The 25,227-nt window shown below is 36.1% G+C and overlaps 1 pseudogene; it reads right to left on the reverse strand.

Annotated features, from left to right (window-relative positions):
* Positions 1-1,774: 1,774 nt before the first annotated feature.
* The window catches only part of LOC125412036 (large ribosomal subunit protein uL13 pseudogene), a 38,703-nt pseudogene continuing 15,250 nt past the window's right edge, over positions 1,775-25,227 (reverse strand).

The raw sequence follows: 25,227 nt of genomic DNA on the forward strand, positions 1-25,227 counted from the left end.
GGGAATTGAATCCTGCTTTTCTCGAAGAACAGCCCCATAAAATTATTTTTGTGGCTACTTCATAATTGTAATTTTGCTACTGTTATGAATCATAATATAAATATCTGATGCACAAGGTATCTGGTATATGACCCTGTGAAAGGGTCAGTCGACCGCCAAGAGGTCAGAACACACAGGCTGAGATCTCTTGTTCTTAAATGATAACTTAACTGTGTTAAGATGTCAATATTAGAGGAAAAGGTTAAAGCAAATAAAAGCTACAATCATATTTTCTTACTGTGAAGTCCATATAACATTATACAATTGCTACTTATTTTCTTTTTTCTAGTTTATTATGCACATATTTGAAAGGAAGGTTATCACAGACATTTAAGATACATAAAACAATAATGCCACTGGTACCTTTCTTACAGACTGTCTTCTGCTTTCTACATCTGCAAGAGAAATTAAATACAAATGCCATACGGGGAGGTTGGCATGATAATAGTACTAATGCTTTGCTAGATAATTTAACAACAGATTTTTAAGTCAAATTAGCTAGCCAAGAAATAAAAAGGTCAATTCATGTAGAAGTGATGTAGATCAAAATATTGCTTTAAGCATTACTCACCAAATTCTCAGTTCAAAGTATAAAAACTCCCTTATGTCCCCTCTTAGAATATGGGAATGTTAATATATTGCCTTTGTATTCCAAACTTATTTATAATAGAAATATTAATATATCTTGTTGAGGAAAATTATGTTCTAAATATTACTAAAACATGCGATTTTAGTAATTTAGAGTAGCAAATCAATTAATGAGTCTCCTAGAAACAACTGAATTTCACTGAAGAGTAAATGGTGCCAATACAATAACTCTAGGAGATGGAGAGATTGGCTTAGTGGTTAAAGGACTTGTTGCTCTTGCAGGGGACCTGGTTTCCATTTCTAGCTCCTACACGGTGGCTCGCAAATGTTTCTATCTTCAGTTCCAGGGTCTGTTACTTCCTCTTCTGGTCTGAAGGCACCAGATACATGATGCACATACATACATGCAGGCAAAATACTCATTCATATACATAAAATAAAATAAAAAATAAATAAAACTAAAGTACAGTAACTCTAATAATCATTGGAATATAAATCATCAGGAGCACAAATCTGTAAGTATAGACATGCAGAAATAAAGACAATGGCATTTTCAAGAAAAAGGTTCAGTATTTCAAGAAAAATACTACTGCACATTAAAAGCTATACTAATGAATTGATGCCATATTGTTTATACTTAATTTATAATTTTCACTGTAAAATTAATAGTTAAAAGTAAAATGAAAAAGGCTAACATCATCCACTGAAAATTATACAACTTAATTATTCACTTTTATAGTATTAATTGGGCTATTTGGCAATATATTGTCAAAACCCACAAAACTATGTTATCTTCATATATTTTGCCACTTTGATGCAATTTTGAAGATATACACACAATTCAACATGAAATACTTGCAAAATTAAGTTCATGTAGGGTACATGAGGTTGTTTTATTCTTCTGTGTTTGTTAAAGTTTGCTTTATAACTCTGCATGTGGTTCATAAAGAAGCATCCGTAGATGGGCTGTTGAGTAGACTGTATTCTTTGGAGTTTGGGTAGACACATTTTCATGTTCATTTGATCTAAAATGTCATTCAATTCTGAGGTCTCTCTATTTTATTTTATTTTATTTCTTTTTCTTTTTTTCTTTTCTTTCTTTCTTTTTTTTTTTTTTTTTTTTTTTGAGGCACAATCTCTTCTAAACTCATACCAGGTTTCCACTGCTTTGGGAGACCTCGATGAACTTGTTTGTTTCCTTTTCCACACTCTTTTCTGCCTGTTTCTACAATGTTGTGAGGTGTCACTTCTTCCAGCAGCAGATCATGGCCTTCTCCTCCCTCTTTCCCTCCAGGGTGGCTGTCACTGCCTGATACTTCCCAACCCAACTCATGAGCCAGATGCCCCATGTAAGCAGATTTTCCGGTCGGATTCAGCTGCACAGCCTTGAGGGCAGCCATCTGCTTTTTTGTATCATAAGGTGGATGGGCCCCATCAAACATCTTGAGGTTCCAGGGCAGCCTGGCCTTGCAACATTCTGTGGGGCATGTTGTGCACTGCACACACAAAAAAATTCAGCCTAGGCAAAAATGATAGGGGCCTTAGGAAAGGCTGGTGTTCATCTGCTTTTAGAGAAAGGCTAGGTATTTTAACTTAGGTCTGTAGATATTGTTGGAAATGGTGACATACTCTCAGCACACAACCACCACCTTCTGACTCAGAAGTACCTGTTCGACCACAGCAAGGCCTCAGCCATGTGGCACTAGTACCTGGCCCCCTTCCATCTTAAACAGTTGCCTTGGACAAAGTTCTGCCTAACTTTTGTCCAGGTGACCTATCTATTGGAGAAATTGGGGCGTGGAAATCACCTACTACTTTGGGGGTTTGTGTTGATCTTCTTAGTTCTGCTAATATGTTTTTTATGGTATTTGAATAGTTTTCCCTTTATATGTAATTTGTGCTTTTTCTCTTGCAGTTTTCAATATTTTTTCCTTTTGCACACTTAACTGTGTTTTAACTATGACGTGCCATGGAGTGTTTCCTTTCTGGTCTTATCTAGTTGGAGTTCTGTGTGCTTCTTGTATCTAAATGAGTATGTCTTTCCTTAGTTTAGGGGAAAATTTCTTCTATGATATTGTTAAAGATTTAGTCTATGCCATTGACCTTGTATTTTTATCTCTCATCTATGCTGATAATTTGGAGATTTTGCTTTTTGATGGTGACTCACATTTACTACTTGTTGTTTTTCTATGCTTTTTGAAACAGATCTTTTGCCTTGGTCCTCTACTGAATCTTCAAGTCCTGATATGTAGCATGAGGGGCCAACTTGTTGGGGTTTCTGTCCCGCCTGGTACCCCACAACTGGCAAATCCCAAAGAGAAAATCACACACAGGACTCCATAAGATTATAAACTGATTGGCGCATTAGGTCAGGCTACTTATTAGTTCTTATAACTTATGCTACCCCATTATCCTTATCTACGTTAGCCACACTGCTCAGTACCTTTCTCAGCTGGGCAGCTTACATCTTTCCTCTCCGGTGGTCTGGGCAGCACTGGCAGAGGAAGCTTGCTAGAATACTCCCAGTCTCTTTGCTCCACCTCTACTTCCTGTCTGGCTTTCCTGCCTATACTGCCTGCCTGGCCAATCAGCGTTTTATTAAAATATGATTGACAGAATACAGATAATTCTCCCGCACCACTGATAGTCTCCTTCCTGCTTGACTAATTCTACTTGCAAGGCTTTTCCTTGAGTTTTTCAGTTGGGATATTTAGTTTCCCCACCCCATCTTCATTTTAGCACATATTCACTTTAATGTTTCTATCATTTTATTGAATTAATTTTCAAATCCTGAGTTATCTTCATCATTTCATTACTTTCTTTGACATCCCTGAAGCATCTATTGTTATCCTCTGGGATTTCAGTGATGTGTTTGCTTGTGTGTTCTTTCAATTTCTTGAATTCTTTGATAAGTTTTATGGCTGTCTTAGGCTCATCCAGGCAGTTCCCTTTAGATACCTCATCTATAGACCTACTAGTCTGATAGAACATAAGCTGTCTTGGTTATTCATGCTGTTTTTTTCTTTACAAATTTGATCTAGGCACATAGACTTTTTCCTTTGATATGTATCTAATGTGGTAATCTGGCTTTCCTGAGGTTGGGTCAATGAAGGAGCTGTGTGACCTGAGGTATCTAGGTCAAGCTGGGAGATGAAATGTTTTATTGGACCATGTAAAGATGGCTTCCAATCCATGGGTATGAACTTAGGCCTGTGTTTGTGGAGATGTACACAGAAAGGGTACATGGGAGATGGAAAGGGAATGTGAAAGATAAGAAACAATTTACCTGTCAAAGGTGACTCACAAACAGGTATTACTGGAGCTGTGGGTCTGGTTCTAGGCTTGTGGGTTTGCAGGTCTGAACTCTATTTGAACTACTTTCATTGTTTTTTTTTTTTTAAAGATCTGATATAATGTGTTTTCAGCTTCATTCAGTGGTCTATTTTCTGACTTTTTTTCAGTAACCCGTTCCTCATTTAACACTATGCTCATTAATCTCTCAGTTCATTTGTGTTATGGAGGTTCTCTTGTTGACATTTAGCTTTACTATGTTATGAGCAGATATGACACAAGAAGTTATTTCAAATTTCATAAACTTGTTAAAATGCATTTTATAAATGTTCACAATAACCTAAAAATATCTTAAAATAATAAACTTAACCACGAAAGTGAAAGACACAATGAATACATAAAGACACTTTAAAAGGTGCTCAATTGGTAGGATTAATATTTTGAAAATAGCCACTGCTAAAAGCAATATATAGATTCAACAGAAATCCCCATAAAAGTGAAATTCATCACAGAAATTGACAAAAGGCATAATCTTAATTTTATATTGAAGGAAAAAGATCCAGGAACATTCCCATCCAAAAATGTTCCCATTAAGGAAATACAAACTGATTTTATATTATCATAGTCTGAATGGGTAAATTAAAATAAAACAAAACAAAAACACTGATCACAAATACTGACAAGAGGGAACATTTATGGTGGGAGTAAACTACTTGTGGGAATGCAGATTGGTACAGTCATTGTGACAATCAGTGTAGAACAGTGGTTCTCAATCTGTGGGTCACAACCCATTTGGGGGTCAGTTAAGATCATCAGAAAAAAAGAGACATTACATTCATAACAGTAGCAAAATTAATTATGAAGTAGCAACAAAAATAATTCTGTGTTTGGGAGTCACCATAACATTAGGGTTGTATCTAAGGGTTACAGCATTATGAAGGCTGAGTACCACTGGTATAGAGGTTCATCAAAGAGTCATAAATATATCTACCATATGATCTGACTGTTCCATTCCCATGCATGTACCCAAAGAATTACATTTCTGAATTTAGAGGTATCTGATCATCCATGTTCATTCCTACGTATATTCACAGTATCTAGGAAATAGAAACAATTTAAATGTCTCATAACTGATAGCTGGCTAATGAAAATGTAATACATTTGCACAGGAAATATTATACAGCTTTAAAAATGAAAAATACAAAATTCAAAAATAAATAGATGGAACTGGAAACAATCATTCTGAGTGAGTTAACCCAGATCTAGGAAGACAAAAGTCATATGTTTCTCTCTCTTATGTATGTTAACTTTGAATCTTGAATCTTCAGATATTTGTTTCATTTGGAATAATACAGAGGTCAGGGCAGTAGTAGAGATCAGGTATACTAAAGATCTCTCAAAAATAGTATGTAAGTCTACCTACTACTGTTGGGGTGGGCTGCTTGTTTGTTTCCCAGCTGCCCAGACTCCAGAAATAATCACACAAAAATCTATATTAATTGTAATTCTGTTTGGCTTATAGCTTAAGCATATTTCTGGCTAACTCTTATATCTTAAAGTAACCCATTTCTGTGTACCCCATGTGTCTGTGGCTTACCGGCAAGGTTCCAGTGCATCTGTCTTCTGCGGGTGGCTACATGGCTTCTTCCTACTCTGCCTACTGTCTCTCTATTATATCTCTTTCAGCCTGGCTTTACCCTGTTAAGCCATTAACTGAAAACAGCTTCTTTAATAACCAAATGGCAATAAAACATATTCACAGCATATATCACCTCCCATATCACCTCTCACATCACTTCCCTTTTCTGTCTAAACAAAAAGAAATATTTTAACTTTAACATAGTAAAATTGCATATAACAAAACAGGTATCAAGCAGGAGTTATAGCTGCGACATTTATATCTACTTCAGGGCCCCTCAACAGATTGGCATGCCAATGTGTGCTAGCAAAATCCACATAAAACCTGAGAGATCTTGGAAAGAAATTCTAGACACAGAAAAACAAAGTTTGGCAGCATTTTTTTTTCTGGATGGGCTCTGTTTGCTGGTGGCATGCCACAGTTCCTTTAAAAGAGGTCTTCCTGATTCAGTGGTTAAAAAAAAAATTGCCCAGTTTTGAAATGGTGGTTTCCTGGTCCGTGCTGCCAGCATGAACTCTGGCTCTTTTAGGAGGCCATGCACGTGAATGGGGTTTGTGGGCAGCATGTTGAAAGTTACTTGGTGGCAGCATGGGCCAACTGGTTACCAGATTTGAGGTGGTGAGTTTGTCTCCCACCAGGAAGTCTCAGAGGCAGTAAAAGGACCTCCACCGTGTTGGACTGGGCAAAGTCAAAAAGCAAAACCTTAGTCTTAGCCACGCTGTTTAGCATTTTAATCAGTGGACCTTGTCAGAAACGGATTACAGTTACAAAATAAAGATAGATTTAGATGAAAAAGATCTCTATATGGATCATGTAGGTTTGGGAGGGAGAAGAATAAGGGGATAGACAGTTATAAATAGAAATAAATAGTTTTAAAAAAAATAAAACAAAGTCTTTAAGGAGACAGAGTACAGACAGTCATAGATTAAAGAATAAAGAAAAAATAAGCTACATAAAAATGGAATATACATAGAGAGTCTAGATTATGTATACTATTGTGTTTTCATTGAATTTTTTGATTGTGAAGGAGCTAAGTACAGACAGACATTTAATTGTATGGGCTGCTAAGCTAAACCAACCTATATATTTTAAAGGTCTCTTTATTTCAAAATTTAGGTCTAAGGCTTTGTTGCTTTGGAAAAGAGGTTCTTCTTTTGTTTCCACAGTGGATGAGAACCTGTGCATGCATTCCTTCCAGACTAATATGGTTTGATGGACCAAGATCCTTCCTGAAAGGTCACTATGAACAGTCCCCAAAATACTTTGTCCAACAAAAATCAGGAAGTAGTTTGGAAAGAATTATGCCCAAATTCCTTAAATGATTGTTTATAAATGTTTGTTTACATTTAAAGGGGAATATGTTATAGATTTGAATACTTTGCATTGGTATGGATCTTGGTCTACTGATACAAATTTTAGGTCAATTTTGTTATATGTATATTTCTGTTCTTGATTAAAGTATTGTTTTTGTGCAGTTCGTTTAAAATTGTAATGTATAGTTAGAAAATACAGGTTAAGCTGGGTGGTGGTTGTGCACACCTTTAATCCCAGCACTCGAAAGGCAGAGACAGGCTGCTATCTGTGAGTTCAAGACCAGCCTTGTCTACAAGAGCTAGTTCTAGGTCAGACTCCAAAGCTACAGAGAAATACTGTCACTAAAAAAACAAAACCAATCACCCCTCCCCCCAAAATATAGGCTAATAGATAGTAATATCTAATAGGCAATCTTGCAGTCATGTTAGGTTTTTGAAATGTACAGAGATCTATTTCAGTTAGATAAATAATCTTCAACACTTTCAAAGACCTACAAATTATGGCATTAAAATGTTTTTAAAATGTTTTAAGACTTTTCATGGCAGTGAGACACATCTCTTGGATGCAGCAATCTATGTCAAGAATATGAATATTGAATAGGCTTCTCATGGAGTTTGTTGGCCATTTGGGCAAGAAATTGCTCTTGCCTGAAATGTTTGACTAGACTTGCAGGACCCACAGGAAAATGACTGTTGAAGCTGCCTAAAGAAGGTGAGACAGTCTTTCAGGGTTCCTGCTTCATGAAAGTTTCTGCCAGACATTGTTCAGGACACAGAAGAAAGTGACTAACAAGCTGCCAATACAGATGGAACTGTCTTTGACATTTCCTGCTTCATGGACAAGTCTGCTGAATACTAAGGGCCAGTAGGCTGAAGAGGCACACCTGAAATGTTACAGAAAAACTCTGAGTGACTGTCTAGGCAGCGAGAGTCAATTCTAGAGTTTTGGAGGTTGCTTACAATGCACTTCCTGCTTGCTTAGCAGTCTTTGATGAAGCTGAAGAATAGATAGTTATAATTATAGTTTTCCTTAGTTACAATAAAAGGTAGAGTAGATATAAATGCTATAACTGTAATTCCTGCTTGATATCTATTTTGTTATATGTAATTTTACTATGTTAAAGTTTAAAACCTTTCTTTTTATTTAAACAGAAAAGGGGAAATAGTGTGGGAAATCCTTCTCTATATGTGTTGCTTTTAATGGTTAATGAATAAAGTTCTTTCAGCCAGTGGCTTAACAGAACATAGCCAGCCTGAAAAAATATATATAAAGAGTAAGCAGAGTCAAAGAGAAGCCATGTAGCCACCACAGGAGAGAGACACCTCTGCTGGAGCCTGCCAAAACTTTGCCAGTAGACCACAACCTCATGGTGATACATAGACTAATAGAGATGGGTTAATTTAGGATAAATTAGAAATCTAATTTAATTTAACTAGAAATACACTTAAGCTATTGGCCAAACAGTATTGCAAATAATATAATTTCTGTGTGATTATTTCTGGAGTCTTGGTGGCTGGGAAATGAACGAACAGCCTCCAACAACATACTATATTCAAGTCTTTCTCATGCACACAAGCATGCACACATGTGTGTATACATGCACACACACACACACACACAAACACTTAGTTTAAATGGAATTAACCAATAATGAGATGACAATGTCTCTACTAGACACCGGGAGCTAATAAATAAGACCATAATTCAGGGAATGGATTACCTCTTTAGGAGCTTTAGGCTGGTAAGTTTCTTAGACTCTCCATATATTACAGCCTTGTGCCAATACTTTTACTTACCCTATAGATCATGATGGTAAGAAAAGACATCACATGCTTGAATCAGACCATGGACACATCAAGGTGGTACTAATCTACACACTATGGCTATCTTTCAGAGTGCAGGCAGGTACTATAAACACCCCCAGAGAAGTAAAGTATTCCTCATCTTTCCCAGCTCCAAACCCTTTGAACCTTAATAATGATGGGCCTGGGAAGAAATGTCAACTGGTACACTAATGACATGAACATCATTGAAATAACCAACCTCATTTTCTTTGGATTTAACCACTCTTCATAAGGTGAAGCCCATACTTGACACCATTATTAGGCTAAGAATTTGTGACTAGACAAATCATGGGCCCTAGGGGAGAACATACAACTATTATTCACTGAAGGGACATAGTTTGATTCCTAGTTATTTATTGTTTTATACAAAGGCTAATCATTTTCAACCCTCATTAGAGAAGTTTCTATTTGCAGTAGGTTGTGATTAACACAGAGACACGCAACTAGTCAAGGTTCAGAAAATAGAACTAGAATTCTCAATCTAAAATAAGGCATCGATTTCACTCGCCCTCATGCCAAGGCTTATGGATCACTGAATAGAGGAAGCAGAAAGAGTTAAGAGCCAGTGGCACTGGATTACTACAAGGAAACAGTGTCTCCTGAACACAGCAGGGCATCTGTAATATGAATTCACCGTGATTGTGACAGCCTGTGCATACTATGTGTTATCTCAACATGGAGTAGAAGGATTGACAGAAAGTCTCACTTTCTAGTTGAGGAGTGATTGACAATTGAAAGTCACTGGGAGAGAGAGAGAATCAGTTTTCTTTAAAATTGTAGCCCCTGGTAAGTCAGCTGTACTCCACTGGAAAGTCATATATTCAAAAATAAAGGGGCAGAAGAAATTGTGCTTGAAGGGTGTGAAAGTAATAAAGATACAAAGTCAGGTGGGTAGAAAAAGGGAGTTAGATTTTGGAGGAGTCCAGAGAGTGAACTGAATATAACAAAACACCTTATATATTATACATGCTGCTAAGAAATATTCTGCAATATTTAGATGAATTAGTCTGTAGATATCTATTAGTCCCATTTGGTATATAATGTCATTAGATTCTGATGTGTCCTTATTGTGTTTTTTTTATGTGAGTGATCGATGTATCAATATGAAATAACCCACTATTATGCATTGTGTCTTTATACGCATAGACTGTGTATTTTAAAATTTGTATATGTGTTTAGAATTGTAATATTCACTTGATGAATTGTTCATTTAAAATGCAGTGGTCTTTTTATTTTAATCACTTCTGACTAATTTCAGTTTAGGATTTATTTTTCAAGAAATTAGAATAGCTATGCCTGTTTGCTGTAAATTTCTACCAGCTTAGATGAACTCCTCCCAGACTTTTACCCTACGGTTGTGTTTGTATTTATAAATGAGATGTTTTTTCTTGTATGCAACAAAAAATGTGTCCTCAGGGTTGTATTGTGTTGTTTTAGCTTTTAGTTTAATCTGCTAGTCTGTGTCTTTTTACTGAGGAATTGAGACAGAATTCGGGGTTATTATTGAAAGATTTATTTTAATTCTTGTTATGTTGTTGTTTTGTCATGTTTGGTATTTGCCTAATCTTAATGTGATTGTTTCACATGTCAGCAAAGTTTATTTCCTATCCTCTTGAATGAATCTATTCTTATCTCCAGTTCATAGGATTCCTTCAAGTATCTTCTGCAGCACTGACTTAGTGGTTGTGAAACCCTTTGGACTGTGCTTATCACGGAAAGTTATTTCTTGTAAGAATACCTTTGCTTGAAAGACTTTCCAAAATAGTTCTTTTCCCAAGCACAAACTCATCTCTTTTAGGACATTGTTATTTTTTAATGAGTCGATTTCATTATTATTCTTTATCATGAATTTGGAGAGTTTTAAAGACATATCCATTTGATCCAAGAATTTACAAAATGAAATCTTTCTGATGAAAATGATGATTTGTTTTTTTTATTTTACTACTGATGGAAGATTTGTCTTTTCTTGTCTTAAATTTTGGCAGTCTGTTAACATATGGTGTCAATGTTCATACATGTTAATGTTTATTGAAAACAAGGTATATTTTCAAGTGAAATGCTAACTATGTTCTTATAGACTCTATCAATTTTCATATTTTCTCTGTCCTTGCTAACATTAGTGCTAACATTGTTTTATCTAGATCTGAGACAAATGTGGTATGCTTTCCTGGATTTAGTATCTGTCTTTCATCTCATAGTTTCTGCTGTATAAAAGTTGCTACTGGCATTTGGTGAATAGATACTAATATCTTCACTGTGAATTGTAGTCGCTTGCATCACAGAGTGTCCTACTTTATATTGTTTAATTCTGGCCTGAATTTAACCTTCTTTGAGATCAAAATCCTGGCCCCTGATTTCTTCTTACTTGCCCTTGCTTAGTGTATTTTTGTTCATTCTTTCATCTTTTACCCTTTTCAGTTCACTTTAGATACATCTTTTGCATATAGAATAATGTTAAATTTTGCTTTCTTAACCCATCTGGACATTTTTTTAAACCATGTTAGCTAAGTCCGCTAATATGAATTGATAGAATTAGTACATTTGTTCTTAATCTTACAAAAAGAATGTATTTTATAAGTGAATACCATCCACAATTTTACTGTTAGCTTTGTTCTTTTGTCCCTGCATTTCCTCTGTTACTTGGGAAGAAGAATCTTTTTGTGATGTTTATTTTTGTACTAATACTTTTCTATAATACTTTAACCAAAACATTGTTTTGAAAGTCTTCTTTCAATATTGCTGTCAATAAGTAGCATCTTTTTTTCTTCTTATTAATCATAGTATAGTTTGTGTTATTTTTAAATTTAAATGTTTTTAATTGTCAAGCTCTTCATTAATCTACTTAAATATTGTTCACTCCCACCACCAATGACTCAATTAGCAAGTATATTTTATTCTTATTTACTGTAAACTTTCCTGCTTTCAAATTGCTGTGTTAATTGTGCAACATCAGAACTTATAATGTAAGAATTGAATTTTTCCTTTGCCATCATTAAATATATATAATATGCAGCTACTCCAGAAGTAGCAGCTTTATGAAATTCTCTCTGAGGTAGTTTTCAGGGAAGGTTCATGGACATGAGATTTCTGAAAGTGTTTCATCTTCTTCTTTGTAACATTTATAGTAACAGGCTTTTGACTATGAATAAAAACCTTGATTCACATTGATTTTTTCCAGGACTTGAGCAATGCCGTTCTACCGTTTTTTAGTTTAAAAGTTTGCTTTTGAGAATGTTGAGAAATTAAATTTCATTTTCTTACTTATATATGCATACTTTGGTGGGAGGAGTAGCAGCGGCATATAATCCTGTGTCTTAATATTACTCTGATTCCATAACAAGCAGAGTGTGATTGTTCAATGAAATTTGTTTTTATTTGCTTCTTCTTGAATTGTGATTTTGAATCATATTTTTTTTTGTTGCTCAACTTCATAACAACTATTGAAGGTATACCTCATCACCTTAACTAGTTTTCTTGACATTTTAAAATATTCTTATAGAATATTCTTTGAGAAGCTATCACTTGCCTCTCTTGTTTTGTTTATTAGCCATTTAGTTGACTCAAGTGCCACTTCCTTCTTCAGTGTCTCTAATTTTAGTTGAACTCATGAATATTTTTTCATTATTTTTCTCAGTTTTGACATTTGTCAGTTCTTCCCTTCAGAGTGGTGACCAGTGTAAGGGAAAACATGTATAGCTCCTAGACATAGATTCAAAACTCACAGAGAAATGGGGAATAGAGAAAGTTCTGCTTTTGAGTAAGAGTTCAGAAAAAAAAAAAAACAAAAAAGGCTTAACAGGAAAATTTTTATAAATAACTTCCCTCTCACTAGCATGTCTTTCAGGTATATCTCCTTTTCTGAGGTGTGTCCTACTGTCCAGGTGATGCATCATGCCGATTCTACTAATTCTTATGGGACATATCCTAGGGTTTTTATTGCTATCATAAAACACCATGACTAAAGCAACTTAGGGAAGAAAATGTTTATTTCAGCTTACATCTCTCAGGGCACAGTCCACCATTGGGAGAAATCAGAACAAGAACTTAAAGCAGGACCTAGAGGCAGGAATTGAAGCAGAGGCTGTGAAGAGATACTTAAGCTTGCTTCCCACGGCTTCCTCAGCCTACTTTCTTTGTTTATTTGAGACAAGGCATCTCTATGAAGCCATGTAGCACTAGCTGACTTCTTTATGTACATGAGACTGATCTCCAACTTCCTGAGATTCACTTGTCTCTTTTCTGGTATTAAAGACCTGCGCCACTATACTCAGTCAGCCTGCTTTCTTATACCATACCATTTTGGACTACCTGCCAAAGGACAACACTGTCCCTAGTGAACTGGGCCTCAGTCTTGTGATTGCATTTTTCTTTTTTTTATTTTAAATCTTTTTTTGTTTGTTTGTTTATTCAAGTATCCGAAAACACTCTTTCCACTTCCTCCCCTCCTCCCAATACCCTCCCGCTACCCCCACTCCCTCTCCTCCTCCCTCACCATTCCCAAGAGCAGTCAGGGTTTCCTATCCTGTGGGGAATCCAAGTTCCTTCCCCCTCCCTCCGGGTCCAGGAAGATGAGCATCCAAACAGGCCAGGATCCCAAAAAGCCAGTCCATGCAGACGAAACAAGACCCAGTGCCATTGTCAATGGCTTCTCAGTTTTCATTTGGACCTCGGGGGCTCAGTCAGCCCCCATGTCAGCCACATTCAGAGAATCCGGTTTGATCAAATGCTCGTTCAGTCCCAGTCCAGCTGGCCTTGGTGAGCTGTCATTCGATCAGTCCCCTTGTATCAGTGGGTGAACGCACCCTTCGCGGTCCTGACTTGCAGTGCTCCAATGTGGGTCTCCGTCTCTAGGTGCCCCTCAATAGAAGAATGGTTAAAAAAGGTGTGGAACATATACACATTAGAATTCTACTCAGCGATAAAAAACAATGACATCTTGAATTTTGCATGCCAATGGATGGAAATAGAAAATGCTTTATTGAATGAGGTAACCCAGACAAAAAGAAGAGGAATATGGTATGTACTCACTCATAAGTGGATTCTAGCCAATAGTTAAAGGTCTGTGAGTCTATAATTTGTGATCCTAGAGAAGCTAAATAAGAAGGTGAACCTGAAGAAAATCATATAGTTATCCTCCTGGATATAAGAACTAGGCAAGATTGCCAGGCAAACTCGGGTGCATGGGGGTAGGGGGTGGAAGTAGGGGAAGATGGTTAGGGAGAGGGGAGAGGGGGAGGATTGGGGATGGCTTGGGGGAATGGGAGGGGGGGAGGGAGGAAGGATGGTTATGGGAGCAGGGAAGTTTATATCTCAACTAAGGGAGCCATTTTAGGGTTTGCAAGAGACTTGATTCTGGAGGGGTTCCCAGGCCCAAGGAGAGGTCCCCAGATTGTACTCTATGCAGCAGAGGAGAGGGTACCTGAACTGGCCTTGGCCCATAACCATACTGACGAATATTTTGCATATCACCATAGAACCTTCATATGGCGATGGATGGAGATAGAGACAGAGACACATATTGGAACACTGGACTTAACTCCGTAGGTCCAAATGAGAAGCAGAGGGAGGGAGATCGTGAGCAATGAAAGCAAAATCAGAGGGGGCCTTCATCCGACGATGGATGGAGATAGAGACGGAGACCCACATTGGTGCACTTTTCTTTTTACAAAACTAATCTAGCTGGAGAGTGTGTTAAAGCTCAAATCGCCAGTTATTTATCATTATTTTAAACAAGTGTTTAAATTGCTTGGCGATATTGTATAATGCTAAGTTAACTTCTTTATAAGATTTGAGGATCAAAATTATCCCAAATGTGGAAAAAAAGCAGGAAGGCAAATCAATGAGAGTGAAATAGGAAATAAAACCTAATGCCAGTGAGTTAGGATCACTATTGTGTTGGGAACTAAGTTTCAAAATCAATACATTGTCTGTGAATCTGCTGACATGTGTACTTTGATTGTTAAACAAACAAACAAAAATCAAAACCCAAAATATAACTATTAATTAGGGTACCATGTTACTCACCATTTCAAAGTTATTTTAGTCAGCAAAGGCTGTTTTCTGACCAATGGTTGGGACATACACGCTGTCCTGATGGGTAAAGATCATTATCGCCCCACTTCTTTCAACACAGAAAAAGTACAGTTGGCTTTTTAATATATAAATCATTAGTTTTCTTCCTCTAAGAATCATAAATAATTGAGAGAAGGCACATAAAAAGAGTCACTTATTCTGGCCTCAGTATGCCAAAACTTTGTGATTGAAGGGGCATCTCTTTATTTCTTTAAGGTGTTATATTAGGTAAAATAATGTATCGAGAATAGAAGAGCTAGTAACATAGTTCTGCTTAAGAAAATGCATGCACCATGTCACATGCGTTAGTTGTTATGACATTGTAATTTTTGTCTCCTATTTATCAAACAGATAATTCTTCAAATTGAAGGACAATTTCATTCATATTAGAATGTCCTGCAAGCATCTGCACAGAGTGTAAAATATAGGAGGAGAATTACTGGAGTTGGTGAAATTAGTTCCCTTGTCCTTCTAGGGTACTTTCTATTACTTGCATTTGTATGGATAGCTCTAAATTACTCTACAGAATGACTCAGAGGCAATGATTGTTATTCAATGTCTAGAACATGCTTATCTTCCACTAACTGGGATGGAAGTTACTGTACATCTAAGAACACTTTCCAAACAATAATCATTTAAACAAGATTGTATTTCAAATTAATTCTTTTCCATAAATAATTTCAAAGTTTTTATCATTGCTTGATAATTTCATACATGTATATAATGTGTTTTGATCAAATCAGTTCCCCATGTTTTTCCCTTCAGAATCCTCCTCTATCCCCTGACCACTTCACCCCACCCCACCCCAGAGCATGTGTTCATTTTAAAAACCAACTGAGTCATTATAGTGTTTCTGGTATATTTGTGAGTATAGGACAATCTATTAAAACATGGGTAACACCTTGGGGGCTGCATCCCTAAGTTTTTAAGTAACTAGAAAATTACATCAATGTATTTGCTTTTCTCAGAACTGTTATATGTTTATATCCAATCAGGTAAGTTATATTAATCTCTGCATTGAAGTCGGATGGATCTGTAGGTACAATGTTCAGACCTTTGTTCAAACTCCTGGAACCCTGAGGCTGCTATATAATATATAATTATGTATGTGTTTTGTTTCCTAATACTACGTATTCTCTTTTCTTGGACTCTGTTCATTAATTATCAGTTAAATTTTATATTAAACTTATGCACCAATTTATGGTATCTGACTTGCTTTTCCTATGTTGAAGCTTACTTGCTGACTTCACCTAAATGGAGGTTGAAATTATCAGCAAAAGAAAAACAGGTGAAAAACAGACCAGATGTTGATAATTAAGTAAGAAGCACTAATTAACACTATCTAATTGAAGCAAGTTTGTCGTTGTTAATGTCACTTGCACACTATCTCACCCCAACCTGAAAAAATATCCTAAATATCCTGCGCATTGTGGTGTTTTTGTATCTGCCGTAAAAAGCCACTGATGGTTCTAAGTGCTTCTGAGCCAAGTTTACTACTGAAAGACAAAGGTATTGCACTTTCACTTCCAGCTAGCCTTTACAGTCCTACGCACTCACACACATGCACATGTGCACACACACACATATATATGTTTAATAATTATTTAAATGTTTCAGAACATTTTCTAATTAACAAATAAATAAGCATAAGAGCTCCCACTAATTCATATTTCCTTAAAAGTCCAAATAATTTTACACTTTTTATTATATAATGTTTATGATTCAACTAAGCTGCATGAATCTGTCTTTTCAGCTGAACACACTGAGTCCCATAAATTCAGCCATAAATGTTTCTCGCTTTAAAAGGCAATCAGCAATGCTTAAATCGGCAGAGAAAAAATGCATGTTTTTCTTTCTCTGCTCTTAAAAGCCTGACAAAATGAATAAAAGAACTAAAAATAGATTATGTTCCATTATTCCATCTTTAATAAAAATGGAAGTTGTGTTTATTTCTCTTTCACTTCCTTTCCTCCTCTCTCTCTCTCTCTCTCTCTCTCTCTCTCTCTCTCTCACACACACACACACACATATTAAAGAATGTGTGTCAGACAAAAAAAATCTTTGAAGCAGCCCTATTAGAAGGTATAGAATTTTAATATGTGGCTCTTTTTTAAAGCTCTAGCTGGTAGGATATGAGATAATTATGAATAGCTATACTACAAATAGAATATAACAACAAAATATAATGACAAAAGTAATCTTACAAAGCAGATTATCCAGTGAAAATCCTCAACAAAGACTTTATATTTATCCTCCAAGGGAAATTATCCTAACAATTCTAACCAATTTGATATGTATAAAAATAGTCAAATGTTTATTTTAAATTTTCAGTACAGCCTGTCACTGTCCCAAATTTAGAAATTCTAGACAGATACCAATGCTAAAGCATTTTTTTTAAAATATTAACTTGTGGAGCCATATTTTTCTATGTTTCTCACGTCATCACCAGTGCAATCACCCTAGAGGTCATTTTGATTCACTCATTTTACATGACTATCTTCTTCACTGACATGTAACTCATTTATTTATTTTTATAGGTTCCAGACTGGGTTTTTAAAATTTGTTTTTTGACAGAAATTTTCAATCTATTTAAAATACTACCAACGGAAAATGTCTGAAGACTCCATTAACATTCATTATATTTTTTTATTCCTTTTCCCCTCATAAGTTTTTGTTCTTATTTGCAAACAAACTATTTATGTAGCCCTTTCTTCATTTCCCTTAGTGTTGCTTTAATTTTTCTTTTGTAAGCATTAGGGAGCTTATTTATAGAAACAGAGCATGTTTAACATTTCCAGGAATTAAGCACCGAAGCTGCATATGAGGTCTTTCTAGAGCTGACTATGTTCATTTCATAGTATGAACCTTTCCTCACAAGCAAGTCTGTATCATTTTCCAAGTTAAAACCAGATAATTGAAACTATAGTTCACTAAAAAAGGTTTTTATTAGAAATCTTACATAAAGTGATAACTGATTTCATATAGGGCATTTGTCAGAAATTTAAATGACTTATATACAAATAGACTAAGCAATAAACAAGAAACACTATTGTGGAGAAGCTGAAAGTCATTGAACCAAGGGTATTGCCACCCTGGGATGGGGTAAAATGGAATGCCACAGCTAGGAGAAATGTATTTGGAGAAACAAAATCTTTTGCTGCTCCTCTACTCAAGATGTTCTACATTCAGCTCATGCTCCATCAGTACATTTGCCAGCAAAATGACTGGGCAAATCACTGGCATTCAACCTTCTAGCTGGAGGTCTCACAGTGAGCTGCTGGGAAGGGTTCAGTGAGAGACTGCTCAGACAAGCACAAGCACATGCTGTGATCCACAATATATGAGTCAAAAGCAGACTAAAGGCCTTGGGTCCAGGGAAGCATATTATTCTCATGGGAAAAAAAATCAAAGACAATATTTGAAATACTTACTCAAAATCATTTAGATAAATATGTCTCTAAGACCTAGAACAAACTTCAGGAGGTAGCCAAGATCAGAACAATGATGAAAAGCACTTACCCTATTCATATTTATGGTTCTGAAACAATATGTAAAATATCAGTGAGCCTTGAAGTTCTTGATACAGAAGAGCAACTTTCATACTCCCTTTAGTGGGTGAATTTCTGATAGCCACCTATTTCTCACCACCTCTGCACTCACAAAGCCTAGCTCCAGACTTATGATACATGGACTATCATGACCTGTCTAGTTCCTTTGTTTATCATTCAACCCACATCATTTCCATACTCCTGGGACTAGCTCCAAACAGACAGCTCATTCGCTAGAAGTTCCAGGCCTTATTATAGTCACACTGGTACTGCATTAGCCCAACCTAAGTCAGGTTAGACTTATAAATTAGACATATAACCAATAAAAGAAGTCCACATGCCTTGGTTACAGCTCAAAAACACAAACCATATGAAAGGCCCAGACAGTATTTCTACCCTCAAAGCATCTGGGCTTACAAAAATGCTCCTAAATAAGAATTACTTAAATGAGCCTAAGAACAGAGAATTTAAAAAGACAGTAATTAACTTAATCAAAGAATTCAAAGAGTTTAAAGAATATTCTAAAGAAAAAAATCAATGAACTTAAGCAGTGTAATAAGAAATGCATTAGTGATGTCAAAACAAGCATAAAAATATGGCTAAATGAAATGATGAAGATAATTCACAGATGTGAAGTCAGTGCTTAGTGAAGAGCTAGACATATTCAGGGGAATTCAAAATAAAATTAAAAAAACTCAATAATCTAACCCAAAAACTCAAAAATCATGAATCTTTGAAGAGAACCTACAATCACTTCTTGAGTAAACCAACATAATCCTTAACTAAATTCTAAATATTTACCCTTTTAACGCCTGATAATCATAGCTTTCACCTTCCATCAAAGAATTACAACAATAGATCTCAGGGAACTGACATAAAAACACACTTGGTTAACCAATACAGTGGAACTGAAGATCCATATGTCAGTTCAATCAGCTTAAAAAAATCCTGATTAAAAACAAAACAAAACAAAACAAATCTTGATTATTATCAAAGATATCAAAAATACATAGTGGAAAAATGACAGCATCTTCAACAAATGATTTCATCTAGAAAGATGAAGCTAGATCTGAATCTCTTACCCTGAACAAAATTCAACTACAAGTGAATGAAGAACCTCAATATGAAACCTGATACCCTGAGTCTGGTAGAAGACAAAAGACAATACTCTTGAGCTCAATGACATGTTAAAAGACCTTTCAAACAGGACCCAGATATTCTTAGACATTAAGACCAACAGTAAATACAAAAGACCTTATGAAATGTAAAAACTTCTTTAAAATAGAGCACACCATTATTAGAATGAAGTTATCAGCGTGTAGAGTGGAGAAAATATATGTCTATCAAAGATACACCTGCTGATATGATAGCGGCAATGGAATGCTATGAAAGTTATCACCACTTTTTAGGAAAGAATTGGATCTAAGGATGAGATGGAACCTATAGATGACACTCATAGAGGATAGGATTCTGTGGCTAAGATCCTATATTCATGAGTCATAGACGAACATCTGCTCAACCTCTACAGCTTTGGAATTGTTCTAACTGGGGCAATGGGCTACAAGAAAACAGCAGACACACAGGCAAAAATTTGCCACTTGCTGGGCTATGTGGTGGGCTATTTCATCTTATGTATCATAGAGACACAGTAGTAGAGACTCAGAAACTCAGTTCATTTATTATGTATGCTATGATTGAGAAGGAAGCAGGTTAGCTAACCTCAGTAGGAAGTCTCTGTAGGAGAAGAGTCATCTAGAAGTAGAACCTCAAGTTGATATTTATGTATATAATGTTAATATTCAGGACCAGGAAGCTGTCTTTAATATTTCCTGCACACATTGGTTTTAACTGAGGTTCAACTATTCACCATCATCTGAACTTGGACTTGGGAAAAGCCATTTCCTTGGGTTGAGACATTGAGGTACTAGATATGTTCATGATAATGTTAACAATACATAATCACTTGGGTTTTCAAATGCTCCTCTCCAAAACACCTACTACTATTATTTCATAAATAAACATAGCATTGAAATAATTTCTGATGAGTTATTGTTTTTGCCATAGATCAGCAAATCTCTCAGTCCTTATCAGAGGATCTGTAGACGATAATTAACACAGAGACCCATAGCTAGTTCAGAGAAGCTTTTTTAACATGGAATTGTGAAGAGTAAAGAAAAGTTATTGCTTTTTTTCTTCTAGACTTTATAAGAATTCCTGAGTTGTCAACATTCTTCCACAACCCTCTTTCTCTTGAAGAAACACTTTAGAACTAATTACATCATTTTCTCTGGTAGTTGACAGAACTTTATATCTTTAAATTTCAAACATCTTTACATTCTAAAGAGCAAGAAACAAAACTACCCTATAAAAACAATTAATTGGTTAGGGAATGTAGTTCAGTTGGTAGAGTACTTATCTAACATGCTTAAGCAAGGCTTGAAATGATCTCCAACACCATAAAAATTAGGTATGATTGTGCACACTTGCAATTTCAGTGCCTAAGAGATGAAGGAAGGAAGATGAGGAGAACAAGGTCATTCTCAGCTACATAGAAGACTCGAGGCAATTTAGATCCATCTCCTGTCTTTCATAAAATTTTATGTGTCTTAAACTAAACTTGTACATGCTGCCACAGTCACTGTGAGTTTATATGTGCATTTGTCCATTGCTTATGAAAAACAAACCTCTGGCTAGTACAATCTTTCTGTTCCCTTTAGCATAGATCTTGAGTCTCGAAAGAATGAGTACAATATAAATGTCTCTTTTGGGGCTTAATACCCTGTCTTTAGTTACTCTTCAATTGCTGTGACAAAGTACCACGATCAAGATAACATGGAAGAAAGAGTTTAATTGGGAATTACAGTTTCAAAGGGTGAGGCTGTGGAGCAAGGCTTGTCCTTTCCTAGTGACTCTCTAGCTTTCTGTCTCACTGCCTGCATGTCCTCTTTACACACACTCTCACTGTCATTGGCTATTATGTAACTAGCCAAGAAGGCCCTTACCAAAGTTTAAACAGATGGAGCTTCTCAATTGTGGAATCCTGGTTTCCACATCTATTAGCTAATTAAACCCTCTTCCGTTAAAATGTATCCAACATCAGGTATTTTCCTATGGCCATAGGAAACAGACTATTATACCATATCCAGAAAACATGTATATAAAAAGAAAAATAAAGCTGTTACAGGGATGTCTATACTGGCAATGTTCATAATAGGTAGAAGGTAAAAACAGAAATGCCCATAACTGGACACACAAGAGCAAATTATAGTATATTCATTCACACAGTGGACTAACCATAGAAAAGAATGGAGTACTAATAAGTAATGTGTGGTGATATTTTGTTTTGGTTTTTAACAAATAAAGCTTGCCTGAAGATCAGAGTGTAGAAAAAGACACATTAGTCAGTCATCGAGGCCAGGCAGTGGTGGCATACACCTTTAATCCCAGCACTCAGGAGACAGACACAGAGGGATCTCTGGATCTCTATGAGTTCAAGGTCACTCTGGCCTACACAAGACTGAATTAGTCTAAAAGAGAACAGAGCAAAGAGATGGTGGCCCACACCTTTAATCCTAGAACTAGGGAGGTGAGACAGGAAGTGATATAGCAAGGTGGAGAGAGGAATATAAGGCAGGAGGGGTCAGGAGCTCAGGATTCAGTCTGAGGATCCATAGAGACAGTATTCAGTTTGATGACTTGTAGATACAGGATACCACATTTGATTTGAAGATTTTGTAGAGGTAAGAACTAGTAACTAGCTGCTCTGCTTCTCTAATCTTTCAGCTTTCACCCTCTAATATCTGCCTCTGAGTTTTTATTATTAAGACCAATTAGATTAAAGAAAAAGTAATATACATAGATGGCCATTGTAAACACATATATGCTAGGTTAAAAGATAGTCACAAAAGACAGTATATTATAGGACTCCTTTGATATGAAGGTCTTAAACAGGAAACTCTACTGAGAAGGCAGTGGTCGGTTAGACTGGAGGTGGAGTCAGGGGTAAAGGAATGTGGGCAGGGAACCTTTTTGTAATGATATAAAAGTGACCACACTGTCCAGTTGCAGAGCCCTCAACATGTCAAAAGTCATTCAATGGCACACTCAATGGGGTGAATAAGGCAGCATTTGAATTATGTTTCAATAAAGAAGCTGATAAAAGGGATTATAAAGGGGGGAAAAATGTTTTCTATACTCAAATAAATTTCAAATTGCAAATAGAGCTACAAATTCAAATGGAACATAGTTATCTTTAGGCTTTTCTTTAAGCAGACGTTCAATCCTAAAGGGATTATTTTATCACAACCAAGGAATTCTAAACAAGAATGAAAATTTCTGAATATGGATTGCAAAGCATTATTTTTGTCTGTTTGTTCATATAAATATTAGGAACAAACAACCCAGAAGTGCTTAAGTCACACCATTGTGTGAATATGCTCTGAATATGAACCTATGCCTCCTCCAAAGTTCTGGATTATTCTACTGTGTTGAGACATTGAACAGTTTTAGAAAAAGCAGTAGTACATTGCCCTTCATTTATATCAGAAATGTGTTGAGTCCCAGGATGGGTTACCAAAACATGACTGTCCACTTGGTAATTTGAAAAATGCAAATAACTGGCACACTCTTCTAGATTGATTGCAGATATTGAGATAGTGGCAATTTCATCTACAGAGCTGTATAAGTATCAAGCTAAGAAGTAGATGACAAAGTTAAAGATTAGTAGAAAAAGTCTCATTCCACAAGCAGATATTATGTCAATGAGTAGTACTAACTTTTGCTAGACTAACCATTGAGGTTAGTCTACTGTAGGTTTATAATTGCAGGAGAATTCTTTACACTACCATTTTGCTATGCAAATAAAGTTTAACCTTAAATCAAAAGATGGAGTTAGTGATTGTCTCACTGGAATCAGCCATAGAGATGTTGGAGGATGAAGTCAGATAGTGAGGAGTAGGAAGAGAAAAGGAGGGGATGTGGAGGTTTCTTGGGCTTTTTGATCTAGAAAACATGGAAAGTAGGGTCAGTTGGTCGTCCCTCTGCTGTTCCTTGGATTTAACAGGCTTAATTTTTGACTCCTGAGTTTGTACTAATACTAGAACAATTAAGGCAAACACTTAATCTGGCATCTAACACGTGGGTGAGATCACACTGGGGCTTTTAAAGTCACCATTTCTCCACTGCTGTAGGTTACCAACAGTGGCCTTTCCTGGTGCAATCTCCCTGCAACAGCACCCAGGCACCCAAATGTACAGTTGCAGGTTACCCACCAGCTCTGCAGCAACCTGAGTCAACCTCTCATGGGAGGCTCTGTCCTTCAGACAACCCAGTGCCTTCTTAAACCATGTTATAGCAGTGCAGGCTTCTCTTGCATGTTTTCTCCTTGAATATACATGATCTGGAATAAACACATGGGCTAGTTTTCTGGAATGTCAACTGCTTCTCTCTCAGGCAGGTCCTGCAGACCTGGCACACCACTGGACTGATGGGAGCTAGTCTGGCTGCTTGGCCATCCGCTCAACCACTGATGCCATAGCACAGCTTTGACTTCGTTGTCATTGTCAGCAGATCTGCTGAGAGACCTGGGAATTCTTAAGGGAAAAATGGGGTTTAAAAAAAAAAACAACCGAAATAAAACAAAAAATAAACATATATCTTGTCCATGTTAAGAATGACAAATATTACAATACACAGAGTTAGGTTTCAGTACGATTCCACAATAGATGGCTTGAAAAATGGAAAAAATAAATGAAGGAATAATCAACTTAGCTGGGATGGGCGTAATGTTGATTATAATTCTATCAGTTTGGTAATTCATGTCTTGTCCTTAAAAAGTGGTTTGGTATTTGTGTTAATATGAAAATTGACTGATAAGATGCAATTCTTAGAAAGATCCAGTAATGAAATTAAGAAAAATATTCACACAAATCCAGAGAAATTTAGAGTAGAACCTACTGCACCATTAGATCATGAAACTGAAGAGTTGAAGCCCAAGCTTATTAGAAAACCAAACTGAATTTATCCATTTACAATACAAATATGATCACCAATGATAGATACTCTCAAAGATATATAGAAGTTAACTGGGATCCTGTAGAAATGTTAGATTTGAAGATATTTAAGGAAGGAGTCATTTCATGTGGTATATATTCACACTTTTTGAATCAGATGTTAAATTTATTGACAACTTGAAACAGAAATATTTCACAAGACTGGAAAGATTTAGCTACTGCACTGTTGGAAGCTGATCTGCAGCTACAATGGGAATCATGGTGCAGAGAAAAGCTAGGGTTATAGAACAATGGAGCAGGGCTAGAGGTATGGAAATTTTCAAAGTTCAACTTCTTAGTAAAGGTCAGTATGTTTATTTGCAAAGACAGTTTAGCTTTGAGTATCTCACCTTGGCCCTCTGCCATATAGCAACTTTCAATGCTTGGGACAGGGTTGAAGAATAAGAAAAGAAGGATTGAATCATTTACAAAAGCTATATAAGGCTTCTTTTGGGCTACACAAGGCCCAAAAGAAGCCTTCACTGATAGTCTATCACTCTTTGCTGAAGACGAATAGCCTAATGTAACAGAGGAACCTTGGAATGAAAGTTCAGGCAGCCAGACGCCTCTGTCATTTTTGTAGTTTTGGAAGTTGCTTGTTCGGCACTTTCTAGTCAGTCATGTAGTATTATATCCTTCTTGGGTCTCTGATGGTGTTGAAGATTATGTAGTTATAGTTTTCCTTAGCTATGATACAAAGTAAATTAGATAAAAAAACATTGAATTCAATAAGATAGGATGGATAATGGAATATTTTTCTGAATTTGCCAAATATAAATGGACTGGACATTGTGAATGTATTTTTTACTTGATAATTGTTCTTATTGTACATAGTTTTACTA

Source organism: Myodes glareolus, chromosome 4 (genome assembly GCF_982192425.1).
Source record: "Myodes glareolus chromosome 4, mMyoGla1.1, whole genome shotgun sequence".
NCBI lineage: Eukaryota > Metazoa > Chordata > Mammalia > Rodentia > Cricetidae > Myodes > Myodes glareolus.